Raw genomic sequence first — 7,607 nt, 5'->3', positions numbered from 1 at the left:
ACAATTAATCTTACGTGATAGCGGAAAGAGCCCAAGAGCCTTAATATAGTATGCCTTAATATTTCGCTAAACAACTATTTCAAGCAAAATAATGACCATCTGCCAAAAGAGTCAAATTACATAAAAGAAAAAAGAAGATAAAACTGTTCGAAAATAAATTATAAATAAATGTGGATATCTCGTTTTTATTAGGCATTAACTTCTTTTACAATCTAGTCTTTTTGCTACATAATTTTTCAAAAGTAAATTGATATTTACATATATGTATTAGATATATATATAAAAAGGGTTAACAAAACTATTCAAATTTATCATTCAAGTGTATAGATGGACACATGCGGATATCTTTCTTTCCATTCGTTAACCAAACAATCGTCAATGTTACAGGATAAGAGATGAAACTCTTGCAGTTTTGGACATTGTTCCAAAAGAGTGGAACATTTATCAGGTGTAACAAGTTTTACGTAATAAAGTTCTAACTGTTTTAAGTTTTTGCACTGCGTTAATAATTTCAAATTGTGATCAGTAAGGACAATACAGCGTAAAGCAATTAATTCCAGGCGTTGCCAGGAAGGAAGTAATCTGTGCAAGCAATCATCAGCGATTGGAGATTGAAATCTGTAACAAAAATCATATAATTATTATAGTATTGCAATTACAAAAAGTGTGCAAATTAGAAATTTCCTCGTTATTACAGATTACTACCATTGCTCCTATTCAGAGCAATTTAACATTTTATTTCGCTCATAAAGCTTTCTCTTATGAGGAAGCTTGTATTTTGCTTGATGCATAATTATTAGTATTTATTAGTTTGGCTTCCTCATAAAGAAACTTTATGAACCAAATAAAATAGTGGGTAGCGATCGATCTGTAATAATGAAAAAACGAGTTCCTAATTTGAACACTTTTTTCAAAATTTAAGTTTAATTTCTTTATGAATTGATAGAAGATCAGCTTAGTAGCACAAGTGGGGTTTTACAATCGATGCAATGTCAAATCGAAGTTGACTTTGGAAGTTCAGGCTATACGGTTTATATATGGACTCCGCATATAGACCTTTGATCGCGTGTAAAGCTAGGTATAATCAACCAAATCTTAAAGAATTATATATAAAATAGGGATAGAAAAGACTGAAGAATATAATGGAATTATAAATAGCCCAATATCTCAAAATTTGCGTAAGTTAAAGCTACCACGGACATTTCTCAAAACATTCAAAATTTTTATAAAGTTAAAGAACTCCTTTACCTTCATCGCCAAATTCAATCCCAGTAAGCAAGAAACACCAAGAAACATTTTAACTACATTACAACAACGTTTTAACATTAATACAATGTAGTTGAAATGTTTCTTGACGTTTCTTGCTTACTGGGATACCAACCTTCCTTTAATAATAGTCTATTGATTAAAAAAAATTTAGCCCGATATCACACACACACGCGCGCGCGCGCGCACGTACAGACATTTTGTAAAAATATGATATTTCAACGAGATTCCCACTGTCCCTATCTACTATCTAGCGAAACCACTGCCAGGGGAACGGGCTTGGAAAAATTAGCGGGGAAAGAAGACCTTGTTGAGCTTGACTCTAGTTTGGCACGTTTTAGAATATTTAAAATACATTGGCAAAGAAAAACAAAAAAATTTTTTTACAAGAAACAAAGATTTCTTTATGAGGAAGCACAAAGAAAATTATTGTAATTTTTTCAAGATTCTTGAAATGCAAAAAAAGCAATTACAAATTTCAATCAAAAATATAGTAAACATGTATTTTAAAAAAATTAAGAAGCACACACTTACTCGGGAAGGTACACTTTTCGTAAATTCTTACAGTCAGCGAGAACGTTAATATCCTGCGATGTAAGATTAATACATTTCTGTAAACGTATTACTTCCAAATTAGGACACAATTTTATAAACTGTGTTGCGGCTGTATTTCTTATATAGATTGCAGGTTCAAAATTGAACTCACGCATCCGTTGATTTTTTTGCAGTATTTTGTAAAGGCATTCAGCTTTTATAGATGTATCACGAAGGTTTAAATATTCCAAACCACTTAATTTCTCGAGATACGAAAATCCTTTTTCGTTTATACCATAACAATGATCTAGGTTCAATTCTAAAAAAAGATATGTGTTGGGCATATACAGTAATCCAGACAATTACATGTTTCGTATACTTTATATGTATATACATACCTTTCAAATTTACACATATCTCTGAAATTTTAAGTAGGGCAAGATTATTGATAGAATAATAGCCGCAGTATTCTAATCTTAAGTGCGTCAAACGTCTGCCACAATTATCAAGAAAGTTATTAAAATCCTCAGCACTAAATATGCTTTCTGTAAGATCTAACTGCTGCAAATATTTACATCTAGATGTAAAGTAACAAAACATATTGCTCATATCGCGTTCTGCCATATCTAGCCGAAAATTCTTGCGAAACGGTGTATATAGCGAAAAACACTCTGCGAAACAGTGTATATTCAAACGTTTATAGAGTCGAGGGTCTCGTATCAAATCATTGAAACGTTTATTTACATAATTCAAGCGGCATAACGTCATCAGATCCAAGTTTTTTAATATTATTAGTAGTATTTCATCCTGCAAAGATAAAATATAAAACTTTAATACACGAGATGACATTGCAATAAATATTATAAAAAATAGGCTTCTTAGAATACTTTACAGGAAGGTCAGATATATTGCAACGTGATAGTTCCTTGGATTCATCCGAAAAGAGTTTTATATGTTTTGCACATGTTTGGCAATTTGAATGACGAATTACCTCCAGAGATACATCTTTGTGCATCAAATTCTCTCTCAAAATAATCTCCTTAGAAACCCTTCTTATGTAGCTGCAAATAACATCGGAACAAATTCAGTTTTATTATTAATAATTGATTTTAATATTAATAAAAAGATTTTAATATTACTTAATGTTGATAATAATACCTTCCATTTCTACAATATTCCATTATAATGCAATATTCAGAAAAATGTCGTTGCAAATAATCTATATCCAAGTGTGCATTTTTGAAATCTGCTGTTAAATTATGAATATCCTCATGATGTGGAAAGTACATGCAGTTAATTTCCTTTAACAGATTAGTTAAACTCTTCTCATAATTTCTAGGACGAACCAACTCTGATGTACCTATAAGCATCACAGCATCTAGCTTTGTGCAAAGAGGTATTTTACGGGAACTGTCTTTAAAAAATAGTCTTAGCATTTTCGTTTTAAAGTCACGCGGGTGTGATAAGGGTGGAGAAAATAATCTTGATGTCAGGGGTACAATCTCAGACTTATAATCAGTTTCCCACAATTTAAACCACCCATTATTAGAATCATCTTGAGCCGAAATTTGAATTACGTCTCCAGGATTGTTTCGTGACATTTCGTATACAGAAACTCTAATTGGATATACAGCTTCATGAAACTCGATATCTTCAAAAAAGAAAATATAATTATATACTCTCTTCTCAACAAAAGCGTATTTTCTTTAACAATATCTTACTTGTGAATTCAGGTATCACATACCAATATAATTATTTCCGATCGGTCTAAATTGATGCCATGGCGGCCGTAGTATACTATGATAAGTTGTCATGGATTCTTCGTATTGCCACGGAGTTATTGAAATGTCGATATTATTATTCCATCGATTCAATTTCTGTTTTGAAAAGTCAAAATGTATCAAACAGTAGAAAAATTCTTGTAGCATATAAATTCAGATTCCGATTACTTTGTACAGGACAATATAACGGATAATACACATACTATGAAATATGTTTCTCCATTGAAACACGAAGAATAAAATAGGATAATTATTTAGTTTAAAAGAGCAACCTTCTACGACCTTGACCTTGACATATATATATTATAGGGAGCACTTTCCTGAGTAAACTTCCAAAGGTTTTAGCCGTCGTTCGTCATTTATTAAAACGTTATTAACAAAAAAAATTGAGAAATATAATAGTGCTAATTAAAGAAAGTCAATTTGCTGATATGTGTTTATAGACAGTATACATGTGGGCGGAAGAAGGATTCAGCCTCTTCCTTTATACGAGTATGTATATATATATATATATATACTATACATGCTTATTACGTACTATAGTTCTATCTATACGGTGTTAAAGAAATCTATATTCTATTTATTATATCTCTTAATTGTTTATATCTCTTAACTTTTTAATCAATAACGACGGCTAAATCTTTGGAATGTTACTCAGAAGAGTGATCTTGGCAACATATGTCAAAGGTAAAATCATGAAAGAAAATTCGTCTATTTAAACATTCTAAATAATTACCTGAAATGGTTCTCCATAGTTTGAAAATTTGGGTGGTCCAATTATGTCAGGGGCAGTATGAAATACACTGAGATTAGAGTGGATCTTAACGTGTCTTTTCTTCACAAATTGATAGATGAAGTCAACTCTAATATCCTCTTCTCCTACGGATTTTCTGCCGATATAAGGATATCGATCACAACTCTCACAATGTAAAATTTGGTAATTGGATGTCATATTTTCTCTCTGAAAAAAGACCAAAATATGGAGAATAATAATACTTGCTTTTGTAACATATGATAAAATGTATAATTTTATCATATATTTGTAATTATAGCATAAAGATTATATAATCTAAATTTATCTTCCTTCCATTCACCTTGCTAATTATACTGACACTATTGTCTGTATGTGTATTACGTAATGTAAACTATAGATTTTTAGTTAACTAAAGATTTTAATTAGCAATACATTGCAAATCTTGTTCTACAGAGAATAGTGTACCATCCATATAGCATCTATTTTTAAAAACATTAATTTTCACTGAAACTATAATTTCTATACTTTTCTATTAACAAATTGTACTATTATTATAGAATATTACGAATAAATTGTTAACAAATAATTATTTTATATATTTTAATTTTGATCTCAATATTCTGCATTGTAACATATTCTTTTTTATGAAATAGATAGATGTATTTATTTATTTTGTAACGATGCGCCCTTGTCAACGCATCGTCTCCTGGCTAAACACCCGCCGGATGCCGCCCGACCATCCGTCGGGCGAGGATAGGGCGCGGTGCGCCCACCTTTTTTAATTCGCTCAAAATTATCGTATGTGCGAGCGTTTGCGGCCCCGACAAACGCCGACGGGAGCCAATCTCCGCCGAATGCGAGCGCGCGTAATTCATCTGCACTGCTCCGACCGCCGCGTGGCTCGCACATAGAGATATAAGAATAGAGTGCGCGAGTCATATGCTAGCACGTAAGAGGCTGCGATATAGGAATAGAAAAAGAACGCTGCATATAGGCCCTTTCTGTCTTTGTCTACGCGTGCATGCGAAACAAAGACAGAAGGGGCCCATGCGCAGCTTTTTCTTTTTATTCTGCGCAGCTTTCTCTTTCTATTCCTATATCGCTTTTTCAGCTCGCTCGCGCACTCTATTCTTATATCTCTATGGGCTCGCACGAGGATCGGCCTCTTCACCGAATCTATCGACCCCTTTATAAAAATCGGCGCCGCGGCGAAAGAAAAAACTTCGACTCGAGACCAGCAACCGATCCGCTGCTCCCGAAGAGAAGAGACCGAATCAGAACCTCCTAGGGCGACACGCAAAACGGGGTCTAGTAATCCGTGCCTTGTCCAAGAAGTCGTGGTCGTCACCCGAACTCCCGTAGTTTGACTTCCCGGGTCGATTGAACGAGGTGAGCGCATGGCAAACGCACGTGGCGGGAAGTAAAGGAACGAACGTCGAGGAACGAACTTGAGAGACGGGACGAGGAAAAGCTGAAGGGAGGCATCGGGAGAGCAAGGAAAAGATTGGAAGAGAGGGAGAGAAGGAGTAGGTGAAGGCAAAGGGTGAATAAAAGTAAGTAAGGGAGAAGGAGGAGAGAGGCAGGATAAGGGTTTAAGATTTTCCGAAATGTATTTTTTATCTTACTCAATGTATCTTTTATCTTATTTTCCGATACACATTATAACATGTTCAACAAAAAAAATTGCAAAATTTAAATGGCTTTACGTTCGCTACACTTACGCTATCTAGAATACTCTAAGACCGCACTCGACTGTACGTCCGCACTCTTCAACAGCTAGGCGAGAAAAGATCTCGACTATCCTTGGCCGTGTCCAGCCGAACCTCCGCTAGCTAAACCGCTAGGTACCAATTGAATGTGATTCGTTCTTTCCTTTGGATCCAACCAATCACACTTAATTGCTACCTAGCGGCTTAGCTAGCGGAGGTTCGGCAAAACGCAGCCTTTGATCTATCCCGACCTCTCCTTCCAACATACGCAGCGAGCGCCTGGGCGGTCACGCGGGTCACTCCACGCACATCTGCCATCTTCTTTCTCTTTCTATCATATATGTAGCTGTCTCTCTCTTTTCCGCTCAACGGAAACTTTGGGTCCGTTCCGAATTACGCATGAAGCACGTAGACTGCATTACCGTTGCGTAGTTCTTCGGAATCGTTCCGTTTTGTCAATGCGCATAAAGCGCTTTAGTAATTCGGAACGGTTGTCTGCCCGCTTTGCGTACTAATGCGAATTGAAAAGGGATCGACGCCGTTCTAATCAATGGCTCCTGCCTCATTCGTATGAATGTTAGCCGACGACTGACACTTTTTTAAAAAATTAGTGACATGTTTAAAAAAAATGTGAAATCGATTATATTTCGTTTGTAGATTATTGTAGTGCATTTATTTTGGTTTGTTAATTTATAATTAATTATTTAATTATAGACCATGAAACTAGCCGACATATATTATAAAATTAAAAAATTTGGACATTACTTCCTCACAATTTTCAAGTATGCAAATTATAAATTTGCACGTTACTTAATCAACATTTTATCTCGCTCATAAAGCTTCCTTTTATGAGGAAGCCTATTTTTTTATGTATAATTAGTAGATATTTATTAATTTGGCTTCTTCATAGAGGAAGTTTTATAAGCGAAATAAAATGTTGATTAAGGACGTTCTCCGGTCCTTATACTAGAGAAAATCGATTTTCTTAGAATTTTCTTAAAACTGTGAATATACGTTAATTTAGGTGTGCTTTATGCGTGGTATAAATTTCAGTACCTCTTCCGGGATAAAAAATAAAGATACTGAGCCTCAAAGTTTCAAAAAAAAAAATTTTTTAATTTAATTTTTTTTAGTTTTGGCATTTTTTCGTTATAGAACTCGACAAGAGGAGCAACTTTGGTTCTTTTGGCCAACCTCGAATCTTTTACCGTTTGGCCTGGAAATCCTTTTTATTAGTAAAAGTTGAAACTTTGAGGCTCAGTATCTTTATTTTTTATCCCGAAAGAGGTACTGAAATTTATACCACGCATAAAGCACACCTAAATTAACGTATCTTCACAGTTTCAAGAAAATCTTAAGAAAATCGATTTTCTTTAGTATAAGGACCGGAGAACGTCCTTAAGCAACGTGCAAATTTATAATTTGCATACTTGAAAATTGTTAGGAAGTAATGTTTAAATTTATAATTTGTACACTTAAATATTATGAAGAAGCAATGTGCAAGTTTCTACTTGCCCACTTAAAAACTATGAGGAAGCAATGTGCAAGTTTCTACTTGCACAC

The sequence above is a fragment of the Temnothorax curvispinosus genome, unplaced genomic scaffold (genome assembly GCF_003070985.1).
Source record: "Temnothorax curvispinosus isolate PA1 unplaced genomic scaffold, ASM307098v1 QBEX01002295.1, whole genome shotgun sequence".
Taxonomy (NCBI): domain Eukaryota; kingdom Metazoa; phylum Arthropoda; class Insecta; order Hymenoptera; family Formicidae; genus Temnothorax; species Temnothorax curvispinosus.
This window is presented reverse-complemented; position numbering follows the sequence as displayed.